At 40.6% G+C, this 20,314-nt stretch overlaps 1 protein-coding gene across 2 annotated transcripts in view; it reads right to left on the bottom strand.

Annotated features, from left to right (window-relative positions):
• Positions 1-20,314, bottom strand: part of LOC128876341 (uncharacterized) — a 50,682-nt gene that overhangs the window by 29,186 nt on the left and 1,182 nt on the right. The window contains exon 1 of one of the 2 annotated variants that reach the window (XM_054122612.1): positions 11,725-12,256. The exons of the other annotated variant lie outside the window; for it this stretch is intronic. The gene's annotated coding sequence lies outside the window, so the exon portion shown is untranslated. Of the gene's footprint in view, positions 1-11,724; positions 12,257-20,314 lie in introns of those variants that run through there. 2 annotated transcript variants of the gene reach the window in all.

The following is a 20,314-nucleotide window of genomic DNA, read 5'->3' as shown; positions in this document are numbered from 1 at the left end:
TCGAAGAGGTCCAAGATTTACTTTTAGTTTAAAGATTCGATCCAACATTCGGGGGAACTTAGTAATCGATCGTTACTATTTGAATATCATTAATCGAATAAATTACTATTTGACTCGTGTACTTGATCGTTCGAATTTTCGATTTTAATTTAAATGATATTATTTGAATTAATCGAATCGAGTGTCAATACTCAAACAAATGACTAGATGAACAGAACTATTTGAATAGCGTTACACGAATGTTTGATCATTCGAATAACAGAATGCTCGAGTTACAGACAAATCGCGAACGCACTGGAATCGAGGAAACTTTCCAATTTCGTGTCTGATTGCGAATTTCATTAGGCTAGTGCTGGGTCTAATGGCTGGAAGGCAGCGAGGGAGTAGGAAATTACTCGGTGTCTATTGCAGCGTGTCTTCGTGGCCTTAAACTCCGGACAGGATGGCAGGTACAAGTGGGTGCGATCAATGTTCCGTAACGAAAGGAGCGAGATAGGAAACGTCAAGTGTGTCACGCAAGTAAAACGTTTACTTGGTTCATTGTCGTACGATTGTGTGCCAATCCGTGCGACATTCTTCGGCTGGCGTTCGCTCGCTAGGCCTCCGCTGTGCCATCGGCGTCACTTAGCCCGCCTGCTCGTATCGGATTTTATTGATGTTAATACGTTCGTTCAAAGGACTACGTTGCGTTTGCCACTCGACTGTGAGATTGGTTAAATTTACACCGCTATTGCGAAGGAGAGGTCAGGCTCTCCGCGGAACTTTGATCCGCAGAATCAAATGCCTTGACGATTAAATTGATGAGGCGATACGAAACTTTGTCTTCGATACGTCGTGTGTATATTCTTGGAACGATACAAAACGTGTCGACGAATATTATCGCGGATACTTTCCTTTGGGATATAAAGAGCAGGTGAAACAAAATTTCATTTGAATCGGGTAAAGGTCACGAGGGTTGTAAGAAAATTACAAACTCACGGACTCTCGCGCCTTCGAGGTTCCTGGCGCGTTAATGTATAATGCAAAGAATCGCAACGCGTGTTAGAAAACGCATAGGATACAAACGCGTCGTGACTAAACTCTCTTAATCTTTTTCCGGTTACCCGACGCACCTGCAGGAAAGACTGTTTCGCGCATTTAGCGTTTTCACACCTGACAGGAAGGTATCATTAGAAGTGCAGTCGCATAAGCTTCAAACCATTCGGTATTCAACCTCCGGTTCCCTCAACGTCGGACGAAACTCGGTTTGTGAAATTTGGAAGGCTGAGGTCGTATAACGCGAATTACGCGCACAGACTTTATTACTATACCGGGTTGTAGCATAATCGCGTGTCTTCTTTTTAGATAATCCCTAATAATTCCTGTTAGTAATTGAATTCTTATCATTCTTTCCTCGATATAAGAACATCAGGAGACCTAACTAGTGATGTTATAACAAGGTTTATCATCTTATAACTTGTAGTCTAGCACTACTCACGCTCTGACCCACTGAATATTTAATGTCAATACGTAACAAGCAAAATAACTGGTGATTCGTGTTGCGAAAGAAGTCCAAGTAGGCTAAAAACGGTTACGTAAACAATTCATATGCAATATCGAAAAACGGATTCGCGCCGTTTCGGGGTTCACGTCTTCGGTTGTTTTCTACTCCGTGAAAATGTAAATTCTAATTTCTCGAGTGTCATTCGCGGCTGCTTCCGGCTCGATTTAAATATCAGTCACGATTGTTGAACGTTTTCGCTCGCCACTGTAAACGGTAGACGGCGTTAGAAAGTTCGCGAACGCGACTACAAAAATTTCTTATAAAACCGTGACCATCGCGTGAATCGTTTTTGCCGCGTTCGAGCAGCATCGAGTCTTTATCTCGCGAAACAACGCAACGGACCGGAGGAACGCACTCGCCGGGAATGCAAAAATCCTTGGAACGACGATCGATTATCCGTGCAAATGACGTCCCGAGCGACGGTGATTAGAAAGTGCGGAAGACGACAGGAAGTATTCGGCATTCAAGGATTTCTAGACACTTTCAGACCCAATGCCAACTTGGAGTATACATTTCGTCGATTCGATTCCTTCGATACCTATTGAATACTCGAATGGAAAACCACTCGAATACCTATCGAATACTCGAATACCTATTCAATACTCGAATACCTATCGAATACTCGAATGGAAAACCACTCGAATACCAAGCCACTCGCGTATCCAGATTCCAGAGTCGATTCTCCCCAACTTGATTCCTAGTTCATAATTCTGAACTGTAAAAAGGCAACAGCGAGGAGGATAGACCGAGGAGGTATTCTTCCGCGGTGCGAACGGGAGCCACGGCTGTTAACCGTTGAAAATTCACGATTAACATCCTTGGAAACCCCGTGAGAATATTTTCCGTCGCTCGGCATGCGACCGCGGACCGATAAGAATCCCGATTTTAATTTCCCCGAGGATGCTTTCGATTTCCATCCGGGGAGATGCGCCCCCGACACGCGTGCACGTGTATGCGCTCCGGGAGCGCGGGATGGCACGACTCGCGCATGTACGTGTATCGTTAAGGGCGGGACTAACTAACGTCTAATCGGCCCGCCTAACGACCCAACTAACTATACGCGATACGCAGCGCCGCTAACAGCGGCAGCATCTTCGCATAACGATCCCTACCTTACTGCCTGTTAGTCATCGTTGAATCATGATCCAGTGATACACGACCTTCCGTCGAAAAAAACACGCGTTGGAAGACTTACGATACACGCGATAGATACACCCTGCAGTTTGTCCTTTCAGGCTACTTCCGTACGTGCACCCGGCGGCTCACCTCTTGCCGGGTCAACAACCACAGGCCACTTCGAATTTACAGCCCGGTGCGCTCCAGTCGCCGTCGTGATACTTTTCTGAGTCGATTCGAGGAGTTACGCTACTTTAGACGTTCCAAAATATCGAATTTTTACTTGCTTAAAATACTCTCTACATATATGAACGGCATTTTCAAAATCGATCGGTACTTGTTTTATTTTAAATATACGTTATAGTCGCAAAGCTTTCGACCGAACAGTGGTGTTTGCTTTTTTAGTGCTGAATTGTGGAGGGCGTCATATTCGAGTGCACGACTTAGACATAACGTAACAGATGCCTTTCTTGCTGCCTTCTTACTTCATTTGTTTATACGAACGTAAATTAGAAAATCATTTCTGCCGCGCACATGTGAAGTCGGGAGCCTCGTAAGAATCCGCACGTCGCGGATATGTGACGCATGGAAGCGAACGTGTTAAAACTCCCAATGTTATAACATGACGACTATGTTACAAGGCTGACAAATCCGATAAATCAACTTCAGTAAAAAATTTTGGTTATCATCAAATAAAATAAAATACGTTAAAGTTGTTTCTCTGGCGGGGGATACTTTTTGTGCGATCCTCGGGCTAAAACCGAGTAAAAATTCAATTATCTACTTGAACGAAGAAGGGAAAATTAATCGTCCGTCTCGAGGCGCAACTTAGAAACAAAGTGTTTGATTAGAAAAGCGAAAATCCAGCATCACGCGACGCAACGTTCAGCAATTTCAATTTACATGCACCGAGGGGATCATGGATCCTACGAAAGGTAGATGGAAATTGTTATCACCGACGAGGGCCTATATCAGAATAAATTAACGCGTATGAGGTCGACGGCAAACGGCTTCATCGTGTAAACCAGTGTTTCTCAAACTTCACCTTTACATTCTCTCGGTAAACGAACATCTTCAGCATACTCTCCAGAACGTAATTCAACTCTTATTTCTTTGAATGTAATGTAAAACTGTTTTTTTTTTCAAATATGTGTGTGTTTAAAAAAAACTTGTATCCAACTACGATAGTTCAATGTTTTTTTAAAATTTAAACACGAATTACTTGTATATCAAAATACTTCACAACTATTAGCTATTTCCAAATCGGAAAAACAAATAGCCTAACACTAAAACTACGGATGATCGACGCATGTCGAGAATGCAAGTATTCGAATACAAGAGTATTCTATTACACGAAGCATTTTTCCAAAATATCATCCCGAGATCTGAGGGAGCCCGGTGTGAGAGCTTCTGGTGCAATTGAGAAAAATGCGTAATACAGCGTCCCGTGGCGCTGGTCCATCTCCGCCGTGTGTTCGTGTTGTTAATGCATAATGCACCAGCGCGCCGCGCGTATACGAGCTACCAGACGCGATCGTTTTCCCAATCATTAATCGATCGTTGGGGCATTAGATTAAAGGACGATCGTCGCCGCAGCTGCGCAAATTACGTCTTGCGATTTTCACCCCTGTGTATTCGCAACACTGTGTATTTCTCTTCCCGTCGTCGGCAAAGCAAAACGAAGCAAACGAAAAAAATCTGCGAAAGGTTAAGAGATTCCCCGTGATTTTGGTGCTCCTTTTCGCTGAAAACAGGTATTACCTGAACCGTCGTACGCGAAAAGTGGAGCAAACGTGTGTGCGATGAGAGATCGCGAGATATATCTACGTGTCTTGGGCTGAAAGACGTCTCAGAACGAGTCAACAGTAATGCGTTATCGTTTTGTCGCGATTTAGAATGTCAATAACGATGCCTAGAGAAAGACTATTTTATATATTTACGAAGTTGAAATATTTATCTATCTTCGGAACTATAACGTTCGAGAATCGCGTTAGGTCGCGTTTTCAACGTTACAATCGCGAAGACAGTGGCAATTCCACGCCAAGTCATAGATTTCTCGCACGGTTACATGTACTTTACGACGCTTTTTACTCCCTGCTTCGCGATCATTTTTACGATCACCGTCGCTGTTTACGGCTAGTTTTATTTCCCGCATTCTTCGCCGCGAACAATCGTTGCGCGTCTATCGATATCTTCGATCGCAACAATGTGGGAATACCCCTTTGCTGAAAACGTGGACGTGGACTCCATCGTTTTAAAAAAAATTTGATGACTCTGGTCTAAACCGAACTCATCCATGCAGCGACGAGACGAGGAACGAGAAGATGAAATCGTGGAGATTAATGGGTCGATAATTAAATTTATCCGCGCAGGACGAGAGGTTTTCTCGGCGGTCATAATGACCATGCTTAATGGCACGAATAATTCGACGGCGGAATCGAGACGTTTTTCCGTCCCCACCGCGCGCTCTTTTATACGCTTTTCAGAAAGGTAAAAACGCTGAGACGACGTCTCGGCGCGAGGGAGAACGATTTTTTTCTTTCTTTTCTCCATTTCTTTCTCTCGAGGAAAATAAATTACCGTATAAGTCTTACCGCGGCAATTAATTTAATTACTTTCGTACCGCCCGCTCCTACGCCGCGTAACTTTTTCAATTGCGCTTCTCCTCATCAACTCGATCTTAGGAATTGTTAATCATCGTTGCTCGATGCGTTCCATTCCGATGCTAATCGGACGGCCGCACGCGTTACTAATCCTGTTGACTCTAAATTGTAATAATTGGATAATGTGTCTTTGCGTCCCACGCGAAGATACACGATTGTTTCGGTTGCGTGGCTCGCCATGTTCCGGTTTTCTATTTTAGAATAAATTTCTGCTACTATTTCTAACTGCGGGTAATTTTCCAATTTCTGGATATTCGAATACTGGAATACTGTAGCGTGATTCAAACATGTGTAGGATACGAATACTTGAGCTTCCGAATACTATTCGAGTACAAACGACAATTTTTGGTATCGGGATGTTTGAACATTCTTTCCCGCGGAACCATACACTTTCTCGTAAAGATCCCGTTTACGAAGGAAGCCTCGCACGCATCGAAAGATCATGCAGGTAACGTGTATCGGAAAGTTGCTATTCGTGCTTACGTACATTACACACTTGGTTAACGGTATATGAACATTTCGCTAGGTGGGTTATCTGGGGCGTATTGACAGTGAGCCATTTCTTTGTTCGTTTCGCGTAACGAGTTTGCTCCTATTAGCTTTCGAACGGGAATGAAAACTATCGATAAAAGAAAATGAAATACTTATATAAGTGTGCTCCAATTTTGCTCCGACCAGACCTGGGCAAATAATTGAAACGAAAGTAAAAAAGTAGCTAACATGTACTTGTATACGCAACTATTTCAGTTATAAAACAAAATAAGATATCAAATAATGTTATTTAAAGAGTGTTTACAGATATGAAAATAAGTATGAAGTAAAATTTGAAATATTGTTTTGAATAACACGTCACTGTTGAATTATTCGAGTATCGGAGTATCTTCCAAAGTATCAAAATTTCTCGTTTAAATTAAAATAGTTTGCGAGAGTACGATTCCGCGACTAGGCAAGGATCTTTTTCCCTACCCCTTCGTGGGACGCGAGAAATAGCGGGCATAACTGTTGTGCAAAGTCCTTATCTCGTTGTCAGTCTACCGTAAACTTGACTTTACGAGCGTTGCGCCGGCTGCCAGCGAGCCTTGGCGCGTAGCTTTTTCGCGATTTCCTCTGCATTTTGCTTCGTCTCGCCGACGTAACGGTTCCCCATTGCAACTTGTCCAGCTAGTACCCACCGGAAGATCGAAATTCACCGTCGACCGACTCGCGATTTTTCCGTCTAAGAAGTGTGCCATAGAAAAGCGCCACCGGTTCTCTCTCTCTCTCTCTCCCCGCCCCCCTCTCGCCATTGATATCACGCGAAATTTAGGACGACTCTTTGCGCAATTCTATTCACGTGCGAATAATCAATTACTCCCGTAAGGAATGTAGAAAATTGCAAGAATCTAATTTGTTATTCATAACAAGCGGTTTTCTGTTCACTTCTAACACTCGTTCAAATAGTTGTGCTCTAATACTCAAGTATTCGAATGATACTCGAATAGTGGTATTGTAATACTCGAATATTCTCTGCGCAACATGAAAATAACCAACATGATGTAATGTCTGTTTAAACATCCAACTTAATGAATTATTCACGCATTCCATTATTCACACGAGCTTTCTATTAATTACATTGTCGTATAGTATTCTATGGTTTTGTTTAGACAACGAGTACATCGTCCCATCACCTCGTGAGCTTGAAACGATCTCCTCGACGGTCAGTGTCAAGTCATTTATCAGTTCTCGATTGAGATTAACGCGTGTTGATCTTCGACGATCTTGAATGCAATTTGTTTTTCCCTCGTCGCGTTCGCCCATTTTCGACCCCGCGAATTTCCCGTTAATCGATTTCTTTCTTCCGCTATCACCAACAGGAGTATTTTAGGTGCAAATGATAAACGAGCCACTTCATACACCGGGATTAAGTTTAAGTATGTTTACGTCTCACCGGACTATAATTACCGCTCTCGTATCAGATATTATTAGAGGCATCGTGAAAACGTTATCAGGATGCCTCGTTTGTTTTACACCTTCCGTCGTACATAAAAAGGCATTTCTATGGTTTCCCTGATTCCGCTATTTATAGGATAGATAACTCCGTTTGATTTATTCTGCACTTACGCGAGACCGTTAATATTAGCGCGCGGTGTTTGTCTACTCCGTAAATATATTTCGGTCCATCTAGGATATTATTGCATCCCTTTCCAGAATATCGAGCTTCGACATCACATCGTAACTGATATTTCAAGGCTGAGGCTCTATGAATATACTTCCGCGCATTTCTATCTTTTCTCGGTACGTTGCGAGATCTTTAAGTCAATAACGAATAAAGGTTAAGCAAGTGAGGAATGCCTTTCAAGTAATGGTACTGATATTGCAATATTTCGGAAATGATGATTCGAGATGGGGAGAAGGCTTTCATTGGAAAAGTGACAGTATTAAAATACTCGAATAATTGAGTAGTAGTATTCGAATACTTAAATATTCGAATAGCGATTACAGAGTAATGATACCTAATAATTAGACTGCGGATCTTGATGCATTTATAGGAAATTTGAATGCGCAAGAACCTACAAAATGCAAACAATATGGAAGAATATAAGAAAGATTGAAAGTAAATGTTCATGCTTTAACATTTGCAGAATAAAATAAATTCCTATATAGGTTCGATTTTTGTAGGCACGTTCGCGAAGATTTTATTTTGCATAAAGATTCACGGTCTACTAATAGCGATACATAGTGGTATCGAAATACTCGAATAGTAAATATTTAAGTATTCATAATCGATTGCTGAAATATTAATATGTTAGCGACAGCCGTTGAAAAGGTTAAAAAATATTTGAATAAATCCGGCCGCAGTTCCCGGTGAATTTTCGATCCGACGACGCTCCCCGTGCGCTTCAGCTCGATGATCGCCGCTCGTTAACTTCCGCGGTTAATTACATCGCGGCCAGTGACGTAAGGCAGAAATCATCTGCATGAAACTCGCCGGTATGCGCGAAATTATCCGGGAATATTTTTCGCAGTGGTCACTGCGTACCGATTCCACTGACTGCGCAGCGTAACAAATTATGCGACGATCTCTCCGCCCCGTTACAATTAGGCGGTTTATCATCGCGTTTCGGGATCGTTATTAGCAGACGGACGCGGATTATCGCGAAATACGTGCAAGTGTGCAAGCTAGACTCTAACGGCATCTAACGACGCGGTGATCGAATCGAGTGTCTTTATTTACAAAAGGTTTTCCGAGAAGTCTTTAGGTTCTGCTTCTTAAGAGCAAAATAAAATATCCGCGTAATGGTACTCGAATATCGTATTTGATTGAAAAACAAAATCTTAATGTCCTTTTCGGAAAACCACATGCGAACCGTTTCGTACGTCTTATTGCGCCAATAAGAGATGCACCCTCCGCGGGATACGCGGATAATGGCGAAATTAAGCGTTCAGGCGGGAAGAACGGGCCACGGAGTATCATCAGATTCTATTTCAGTCACAACCAGCGCATCAAACGCTTAATAATCATCGCTCCCGTATCCATTCCCATCCGACGTTCTCTCCTCGAGTGTAATTCCAAACCGTCGTACGTCTTTTCAGCGATTATTAATTGGAACCCGACGAAGCTGATTCCCTGCTTAACTCGCGAGTTGCGCACACGCGATCGCTTTCGATCTCGCACCAGCCAGAGATGGACGAAATTTATTCTCAGAACAGAACGAAGAACAAATCCCGCGATTTATTCGCGACTAACCGACAGCCTTTCTGTATTCTCGGAGTCATTCTTTATTCGTTCTTTATTCTTTATTCGCGAGCTTCTCAAGTAATCGGAGTCGGATTTATTCGGATAACACTTAATTCTTATTCGAAGGCAGAGATGTAAGAATAAACGCTACGAAATTATTATGTATTTCTAGAGATATAACGTAGTTATAATCTCGCAGAGAACGTTGTGTAACGAGAAACGATTTCATTCGCGCCACCCGTTCTAAACTGGGGTAATCGAGGACCCCACGTGCTAACGCAGATATTTCTCGCCCCCAGACGCACAGATGTCCACGTGACAATGTTAATCAAAACGTGTTGGAACAACGAAGCTCCAACCAGCGATATTAAGTTCTCAATCGCGATGAGAAATGATTCAAAGATGAAATAAACTCTTGAGGGAGTCCTCTATTTTTCCAAGCAATTTTCATAATTCTTTGCAATCGGAGTAGTTGACTTAAATTTACAATGATCCCGTTCAATTGGTTATAATATTCTACGTACGGAATATAAAAAATATATATACACATTTGCTTTACTCGAAAGAAAAGAATACATCTTTAAAGTTTCTTGTTCGTCAACCTGTCTGCAATATAAACTGTTATAATTTGGCAATTTTGTAATTTGTTCAATATTTTAAAGATTTTAATCAGAAAGGATATTAACCAAAGAGAATCTATTTTTCACCCAGAAAAGAAGGTATTCAGATAACAATCGTTTAAGTGATTGCGTTACTCCGCAGTATTTAACGCTTCCGGTGAATTTCTAATTGCATTGCACAGATTGTTTACGCGTTTCTGTAATTCCTGGAGAATTTCAACGGGGAGAAGGTCAGATCAGCTGATACGGTCTCCTGGGATTCGTTCTAATAGTTCCTACGTCTGTCTCAAAGTGTTCATCCGTGATGCCTGCTGGAACATCAAAGTCGCAGCGTTTCGAAAAGGTCAAGACCGTGAATTCGAAATAGAAAATACGAGGAATTTAATAGACGTAAAATTTTGTATTTCGCGTATGAGGACGTTGATAGTTTAACGACCCGCCAATCGATAAAAAGTGTCCTCGTTTGAGGTTGCCCGTGATTGCGCAACACTAATGGTGTTTCGGATGTTTAAATTTTTAGCATTATTTAAAAGTTTGTCAAATTAAAGCGAGGATTTACGCTAAATTTTTTCTTTATTTATCTGACTAGGAAATCAGAACTCGCGATAAGTGGTCGGCAAACTCTAATAACGTTAATCAGTTTAATATAGATAAGGAAGTCTAATAAATCTATAATCCGAAATTACTTTGTATTTAAACGAACCTTTCCATCGGAAACAAATGAATAAGTATCATCGAGGAATTTACAAGTTCCAACAATAATATTGCTGCAGGAAAGGTTCCCCTTGAAAAATCTCGTTCGAGGCAGTGAAATATTAGCGAAAATAGATCGGTTCCAATACGGAGAAGCTATCGATGTGGCCATTAATAATTTTTAGAAGACAAATTGGCATCAGCTGAGAGCCTAGCTTTCAGTATGCGCATATTTAAACGACGCAATGTAAAACTGTAGCCATGATTCACTCTGTTCATTCAGTTTTATTAAAATTGCATGCAATGCGAGCCGGAGCATGGTACCTTGAAATTCAATTCAGTTTTATCAATTTCCTGAGTTCCGAAATTTTATCCATACAGTTTACTTTTTATTTCTTCGAATCAAAGACTTTATTCTCATATTCAACGATTATTACACGATGCAAATACGTTTCTATCTACTGTAATTACAAATCTCTTTTTATCATCCGAATAAATCTGATCTAGATGATGTATTTCTGTAGTTAAATAGATTAACATCAAACATGGTTTGCGGAACAGATGGTGCAGAAACGAAAACGCGATAACTCCTTCAATTTTCGCTCCGAAACTATTTTTAGATCGATAACAGTAACACGCGTTCATATCTGGCATTTTTGCTATCATCTGTCAGTATTCTTCTATCGCGCCTCTAAATGAATGTCAATCGACTAATTACATATTACACCCGATGTAATTCGATCGTTTACGTCGCCTCGGATCAATGATTTCTTATCGTACGAAAAAATAAATTCCTGTACCCCAATTTCGTTACGTTTCGGCTCCCAATTCCATCCTCTCCAAGTAAACCAATCATCCCCAATTGACACATAATTACTCGATAATGATCGACATCGTTACTCCGTTATTCGACGTTATATTTTTCCTATCTAGAAGAGAGTGTATATAATAAGTGACGTAAGGTAAATGTCCCAATAATTAATACTTAAGCACACGAAACTTTAACACGTAGAGAAACGAAATGTTCCCTCGTTTCTTATCAAAGAAATTAACTACGCGGTATTAAATTAATTTTAAATGCGAATGTAAATGACGCGATGTGTCGATACATCGTCAGATAAATATAACTTTGATAAATAGTTTCAATTTCTTGTACATATCGCTACCAAATAATCGACACTAAACCTATCTCCACCAATCAAGTAACTGATCTTACATACACTTTTTTCAATTGAATGCAAAAATACCGTACGTGATAACTGTACACAAAAGTTTGAGAATTGTCATTTGACCGATCGTGGCAGGTTTAGTGTTGCAAAAATGAACTATTCCCTGTATTATGTTCGCTATTAATAGTAAGAGATCGCCTACCAGTCGTGTCGCAGATTATGGCACTGGGTAGTTCGGCAGCGATCACAAAACTGTTGTTCGCGGTAAACCGTGAATCGACTCCCGCGACAGAGTTCACCGGCACAAGTTACGCGTGGGACGCTCAAGCACCGACTGGCGCGTCTGATCCGCTCGCGAGAGACGTCACCGTTTCACTACGAACGGCGCCTACCACGCGCCACGCGATTGGTCGACGACTGACCACCTTGCACGTATACGCGCACCGTGCACCTTGCTAAATTGCGCGGGACAGTGGTGTGAGTTTGCGCGACCAGGAACAACGGTGGTGGAACTGATACCATCAAGACTATATTTCTTTTCTTTCTTTTTTTTTTCATTTTTTCTTTCTATGTTTTTTTAACTCGAGTGGAATGAATGAGACGCGCTGCGTGCACAGCATCCTCGATACGCAGTGACGCGTTGCACCTCTATAGAGCGAATAGAATTCGAAGAAAAAGAAGAACGTTATCGAATATGATTGCATTGAAACTAGTGCGAAGAATGCTAGTGCTAGAATTAATAGAACAATTCAAGCTGTATAGGGAGATATCTGAGCATTTATTTCATGATGTTTTGTTTTCGAGTTGAATATGAATTTTCTTAACACTGAACCTAATGATATCTTGAAGGGTATGGAAAAGCAAAAACAATCTCTTCAAAATAGGATATAAAATTGTATATAAAATATTGTATCATTATATAACCTTTTTCTACTTTCATGTGCTCGACAATTGTAAATCCATGGATTTTTACCAAAGCGGAAAATTGACGGCAACACGATTATGGACTCTGTGGCTATCACAGACAACACAATGTAAAGGAACTAGAAACAAATTACAGTCGATTGGTGTCTAGGCCGTTAGAAATCGGCGAATTGTGTTTCGAATTGCAGAGGTCAATTTATATGAATTCGAGTCGTCAAGTGACGATTCGCGCAGCTTCGAGTTGACTTCGATTTATTTGTTGAATTATCGAACTTCCTGCCTCTCGAAGATTTACAAAAAGAATTCAGTAAAATCCCTTCTATCCAGATCTCAATTTCAGTCCTTGGAACTGACATGATATTGAAATCAATTCTAACACCAATCTAAATCTATCTTACTTAAGTATTCAATAATGGTATTTGGACGTATTCGAATATTCGAATGCTTGAATACCAGTATTCGATGCCCAATAGTAATATAATATTCCAATATGCACCTGCTTGACAGATTTAGCGTTAATGAGTTTAATTTATACGAACAGTCTCAGCTTCAACCTGAATAGGCGAGATTCCAGAATAACCGTGAGCACTGCGATCGAGAAATACAAAAGGCGCTAAATCTAGCCACGCGTCCCTGATATTCGCTAGCATCCATCCGCACGTGGCGTTCAGCTGGCAAAGAGTACGTGGCTCGATGCACAAAGTATGCAAACAAAGAAATGAATTCCTCGAAAGAAAGCTCCCGTGAACGTTACATAATCGACGACTGAATTTTACACGACGACATAAAGGATAACAACTTTCGCCGTACGTCATTTATAATTTGGTGAAAGCGCGCGCGGGGCATCACTCCCAATCCCGAGTTCCTCCTGTTTCGAAGACGTCTACCAGTCTCTTCTAAATACGAATTCGAACTACAGCTATGTATTCGATTACCCGAAACAAAAATGTTCACCATGCCCTGATTGCCACTGGGTTAAACGGCCATAACATTCCTCAACAAACACGTTTCCGTTAATTACATTACGAAATCGAGTAATTGTGAACCATCGAAAGAAGACCATAAAATTTAACGATGGAGAGGTACGAATAAACTGTTTAGAAAGACATTACCGACCAATTATTTTCCACCGACCGACCGTTTGAATGATGAAACTAGAAATTGATTTTAAATTTCTTGTTTATCGTCCGATGCAATTAAGCGGGCAGATACACGAGCATCGTCATGGAACCACGACTTTGCGCAATTTTAATCATTTTTCCCCCTCATTTTTCATCGACACGGTCACGCCTAGTTTTTCTTTTCTCATGTATTTTTCATTGTTTCACCGCCTGCTTAATCACTGCCGACCGATTGTAATTAATTCCCGCCGTGCGCACGCGGAGTGCGTTCACCTGAGTGCCCGTTAATACAAGTATCATTGCAAAACCACGAAATCGCGAAACAGTCGAGCGCTGCGTGCGGAATATCACGCGAGGATACGCTGCGTTGCACGTAGAAACGACGAGAGGTGCCCAGCTGAATGTTAAAATAGAAACGACGATTTTCACTTAGTTTGCAAAATACCGAATCATTCGGAGTCACTAAATTCGATCGCTCGAAAACGGATATCGATACTGGGGACACTTCTGAGCAAACATAACGATCTTCCAAGCATGATTCGTTTTATTGGAAGCATAGTACGCGAATGAAACTGAATATTGTTATTCGAACAGATACTACTCAGGTATTCCAAGAACGGTTTTCGAATACCAATAATGTTACAATATTACAGTGTGAAGCAATGGTGTTCAGTACTCAAATATTGCAGTAATGGTATTCGAATATTGAACATTGAAATTGTGATACCACTATTCAAGCAATTTTTATCAGTATCATCAGTGATTTTCAAAACGAGTTTGCAACGATATATAAGGATTACTTAAAAGTACTTGAACCGCATAAAACTGTTTGAAAAACGTAAACATTATTTACGATTATGATATTACGCTGAGGAGCAAGTACTCCTCCCGCGCCTGCCCTGACCGTGTGATAGATCGAGAAATTATGGATATTTATTCAAAATTCTAGTATCTCTTATCATTTAACAATGTTTAACATAATGTAAAAACTACATGTGCAGGTAATAGCCAATATTCGCCGGGGAATTGAGTACGCAATCGACTGATATACATATTCAACGACGAATGGAACGTGATCCCACCGGTAGCAATTAATACTTGTTATTATCGTAGATTACTGTGCATAAAAAATGACGAGGTGTAGCACTAAGTAGTATTTACAAATGTTGATCCAGATGAGGAGAGACGTCATAATCATAGAAGACCGAAATTTTTCCGTTCTTGAAGGTAGATGAGTTGAAACGTTCGAATAGTTAAATAATCGTTCAGGATTACCATTGGAGAGGATTATCAGCGGAAGCTGAGAAATACTGTTCCAATAAGTCCTTCGAAGTAAAGGTATTATGTGAACCAGGTTTCCATGACACTGTAAACAAACGCCAGACAGAGGCCCGACCTCAAACAACGTTTGTGTACGACGGTCTTACAATTAGTAGTTACGTGCCAAGAACGGAGGCAAAGTAGATCCAACTACGTGACAAGGCGACACAGCAGCCAATAGATGCCACTGTTTACGGATTCCCTTTTAGCCACGATAGTTGCAATAGCGTACTAAAAATTCTGAACAATACCATCCGCGTTCCTCTCTGAATAATGCATAATCCAAATTCAATTTAACTTTAAAATTAATTCATATCGAGTACAGTATTTCAGTTCCACAATTCCGTTCAACTTCGAGAAGCGTAAACAGAGATTTGCAAATGCGTTGTTGTCGTGTTACTGTTATTCAATGTTTCTCATTATAGGATACGTTGAGAGTGAATATCAAGTACGTCAATAAGGTTTTAATCCGCTCGAACACGATAGCGTGACGTTGGCAATCGCAGGTAGGTATTGGATAACCATAACAATAACGATAACAGAAGCTTGAACCCTTGGCAAGTGAGACCGCTTCAAATTTATTTGAGTTGCGCTTAGGGGAGACTATCGAGATAAATTAATTTTTTATGTTGCGCTATCGGAGTGTCGAGTACTTTTAATGAAAATAATCACAATTAAGGTCGATTCGGACTATACGACACGGACCGTCACGTTCCGGCAACGACACGTACCGGCACCGACACGACGAAACGTTAAAACGTTTTAAGTTTAAGCGTTTTAATGGAACTATTCACAGTATTCCCGTTGACGGAACGTACGGGTCGGTGTCTGTTAAGTGTGAATAGTTCCATTAAAACGCTTAAACTTAAAACGTTTTAATGTTTTGTCGTGTCGGTGCCGGTACGTGTCGTTGCCGGTCCGTGTCGTATAGTCTGAATCGACCTTTAAACGTAATACAAGTTCCAGTACTATTTGAATACTATTCGAATACTTCCATATTCGCCTGTTGACTTGATTTCATTATTTCATCGTCGGTTCTAATTGCAACCGGAAATTGACGAATAATTGGGCCGCCGTTTGAGCCAGAAACAGCAGACGAGGACGAAGGAAAGTGAAGTAAGACGAGAAGAAATTCTCGGTCAAACGAGTGACCTCGTGTAATCGAGTTGACCCCATGGGACAATTAACCAAATTGAAAGGTCTTGCGAAGACTGAGTCATGACTTCTCCTTAAAGTTCATGATCGTCGACGTTGTGTCGATGTGGCGCTAGCAGTGATAGTATTCGAATACAGAGATCGAGCAGTCTCGGCTCTACTGGCGTACTTAGCGTTCATTTGGCAAACAAATACTGATTCTAGCAATAAATTTGGATTCTGGAGCTGAATAAGGCTTATAAAAATACATTCTAACGATTGCTCGAGTTCAGAGAACAAAGGTTCATCGACGTACGCCGCGTCGTCGTCATTATCATAACTGGGTAATACGCGTCGATAAGCCCCAGGATCTTGGACTCAATCACTAAGCAAGCAACCTGTTAGTAATTATGTATTTTCGCGCCACCTGTTATCTGCGTATGTCGGAAGGTTGTCCGCTATCGTTGAATCTCTTGTTTGCGCGCGGTATTTATAAGACTTAGCTCGCGAGCAGAGGAGCGTCCCCTAATCGGACCAGGTATCAACTATCGTATTTCGGTCGTAGTGTACAAAACGGAAGAACTGGTTCCCTCGGGGCAGTTTTCAAGCGGATGACGACGAAGGGTCGTGTAAGAAGTGCATAAATTACGCGAGTCTCGATTAAATGCAACGCTTGGCTCTGACAGAGAGTAATGCCGGTGTCGCCATGAGACTGAGATTGCGACTGTTCCTGTTATGTTAGGAATACACTGCCACGGTTCGAGATAACGTACGAGAAAACGCGTCGCATAGTTAGTCCTCGAAGATATAGATTCCCTACGCGATATGTTGCAAATAGTATTCAAGTATTCGGATGGTATATAAATAGTGGCCAAACCTCCAAGTAATCGAACTATATTCATCGAATATTTACACACAATAGCCAAACTGGGAAAATTAATCATGGAACCGATAAATGGAGTTAATCTCAATGTAAATGTAAATGTAAATGTAAATGTAATCATATGTAATCTCAATGTGAATGTGGTCAGGGATGCGAAACTCTTGATCACATAGTATGGCGATGCGAATTGTATAATGCACAAAGACGTAAACTAACGAATTCCCTACTTAGTATGGGCCGTCAACTACCTCTTGATATAGACACACTCATAGCGAAGCCTAATGTTAAAGCTTGTATAAGTATCAATTCCTTTTTCAAAAATTGTAATTTACACATTTAGTGTCGACGGACCTTGCTATTTTATTTACTTGTATTATATTATATGTATCATATGTATCCTTATGGTATTACTAACGTATTATGTACTATGGTATTCGATTGTATTATTCCTGTAAAGTAAAATAAACCCAGAAGGGTTTAAATCCTTAAAAAAAAAAAGAAAGGAAAAAAAATGGAATTAATAAAAATACCGAGAGTAATATGAAACAGTCGTAACAGCTTACGAGAATCGGATAAACACTGTCCGCTGTTATGAATGTCATCGAATATAAACAGAATGTCCACAATGGCGAGCCGCGGCAACGTGAACCGAACAACACGTGGCACGATTAACAGATAAATTAATTCATCGATTAAATTGCAGTGAAAACGTATGTTTCGTCAGGGTCTGCGTTGAAAATACGAAATCTTTGTATCGGCTTTCATAAAACTGGGGTGGTCGATTTAAATCGAAATAGATTCGTATGATTTACATTCGATCAAAGAACGATCAAGCAAAGTTTCATTAAAATCCTCCATTAAATAAATCCACAAAATATCACAAAATAGAGTTGCCTCGAGAATCGAAGGTAAATCGCTGCTTCCTTGCGAACAGAACAAATTAGGCAACTTTTTCATCCGGAAGCGTTAACGTGTTATCTAGTCAACCTTAGGATTTACGTCTCGGCCCGACCTTGTTCCATCTTTTCGCGAAGGACACCCCCGAAGCTTCCACCGCATTGTAAATTCTCGCTTTATACAAATGACCTTAAGCTATTCTAAATGGCTATAACATCGAGTAACGCGTTGCGCATACAACGGGGCTTAAATATGCTTTGTGTTCGATGTGGCGGAATTGGATTATTCCTGGAGTATAATGGTACGTTGTATCGTGGAGTTTAATCTTCCGAAAACAGAAGAAAAGGAAACATTTTGCTCGATCGCTGTGTATAAAACAACGATGCTCGAGAGGGGTAGGTGAAGCGATTTACGCAGAATCGATCGTTCGCCAAACATTATCGAGATACATTGGACAAGACGTCCATGGCTTCCTGGATCACACTTCCGTCAACTTACGTAAGCCCTGCCGTATTTTAAAGTGCTCCGACTTTCAAAGTCATTAACCTCGTTGTAATCTGTAGCTTTGGAGGATAACCAGTTTAATACAGGACTGGAAAGCTTGTATCAATTACTTGATTTTATGAACTCATTTACACGGAGTGAATGAGACAGACCATCCGATTAACTTCCTTATCTTAGACATAGAGGAAATAGAAATTCCGTAGGATCGTACTTTTTTTATCCAAGTGGATGTACCGAAAACAGTTCAAGACTACTCGTCATTTTTAATCCATTTAGAACATCCATAAGATTATCCTTATGAGTCAAAAACAAGTCTAGACTAATTATTCTAGTCTAATTATTTTGAATTCAAAGTAATATCTACAGGTGAAGGCTACTCAAGGCTATCGAAGGTTATGCACAAATGAAAATATTTATTTTCGGCAAAAACGTAAGACATCTGGGCATTGCGGTGCAAATTTTGTAATGTTTTTTTGTTAATGCTTGCGAGCCTTAATGAGGAGCCAAATAAAAAGTTGTATAGGTGTCCAGTTAAAAAGATGTTTGGTAACCTTCGACTGACCCTGGCGCTTCCTCCTGGTGTTAAAATCGTAACAAAAAATGGCAGCAAACGGTGTCCACTTCGAAATAAAACAAGTTCCACCAGAAACATGTATTTCTATGTTTCGAGATAAAGAAATTATTCAGGTGGCCTGTTTCCATAGTTTGTCCTTGTGTCGAAGTAAAAAGGAAGACCATAAAGACCTTTTTTTATTCGACAACTTCTACGTCTTCGACGCCGCGATAATCCGTGAGATTTTTCATTTCGAAATTTTCTTCCGTCCGGGAGCTCCAGGTGAAAGTAGTGCGATCGAGTGAAAGTCAAATTTATAACACGAAGCCTGTAGGATCACAGATGATTAATTAAACGGATCGACAGGTTAATGAAGAGTCTAAATGAACGTCTGCTACCTGAATCCTTAAGACGATATCAAAGAATGTAGAATTACTTAATTCTAAGTAAAAATTTTCCCTTCGACTTTGAGATTTCCAAAACATCCTCCACTTATAAATAAAGGATGCGCACTGCCCGATGTGCGCCTTCGAATCGTGCAACTTTTGTCCAGAAAATTGTTTGAACAAGCTACTGTATAAAATACAGTGCATACATTAGAAGTAAATCAACATGGTAAAATTTCGTGGATCACCCTAGATTTTTCAACAAGCTCGCGAGACGAATACAACGACCCGCGGGTTCAAGGTTACCCAGAGTCACATTAATACCTCGCCGCGTCGATAAATACCGGTTCCCGTGAGATTTCAATTTGATATCCCCGTAAAAATCGCGATCTATGAGAATTAAAGTCCGTTCACGCTTGCACGTCGAACCACCTTCTATCCGATTGGACTTTTCCGTCGCGCACGAAACTGTTCAAATATTAAAATTAAACTCGCGGCGAGACGTCGAGGCAAGAACTGGTTTGCAACCGAACGGATACTCCCAATCGGTTATCCGTAGATGGAAATCTCTTACAGCTCGGTAGCGCGTTTTACCGCGAAATTAATTATCTCTAACTTTCACTCCTTGTCGCGAATAAGAGCGAGCATACTTTCGGTCCGCGAGCTTCGCGAGATACGAATCGCACGATGAAACGGACATAGGTGTCAGCTTTACGATCACGTCGAGTGCCAACACGTTTCGTGTGCCAACTTGACTATAACGCCTAGTGCACCACTCAGACCTGAATTATTTTTTTTTTTAAATTACTATGAAAAAAAAAATTCTAATTTTGTACTTTTCGAGAAAAACTGATCTTTCTTCGTGTGCACGAATAAGGACAATCTAATAAATATTTATTTAGGCGGCATCGATATGCAAATGTTTGAAGCTAATCAGAATTTGGAGCATTATGAATTTCTCTATTTGAAACACTTAGTTGAGTGATTAATCTAATAAGTATTTATTCAAACGACATCGATATGTGTAATATGTTGTAATGTGAATGTTGAATGAATGTTAATTGTAATGT

This window comes from Hylaeus volcanicus, chromosome 5 (assembly GCF_026283585.1).
Source record: "Hylaeus volcanicus isolate JK05 chromosome 5, UHH_iyHylVolc1.0_haploid, whole genome shotgun sequence".
NCBI classification, from domain to species: Eukaryota; Metazoa; Arthropoda; class Insecta; order Hymenoptera; family Colletidae; genus Hylaeus; species Hylaeus volcanicus.
Note: the sequence above shows the minus strand (reverse complement) of the source record. Positions and strands in the feature narration are given on the sequence as shown.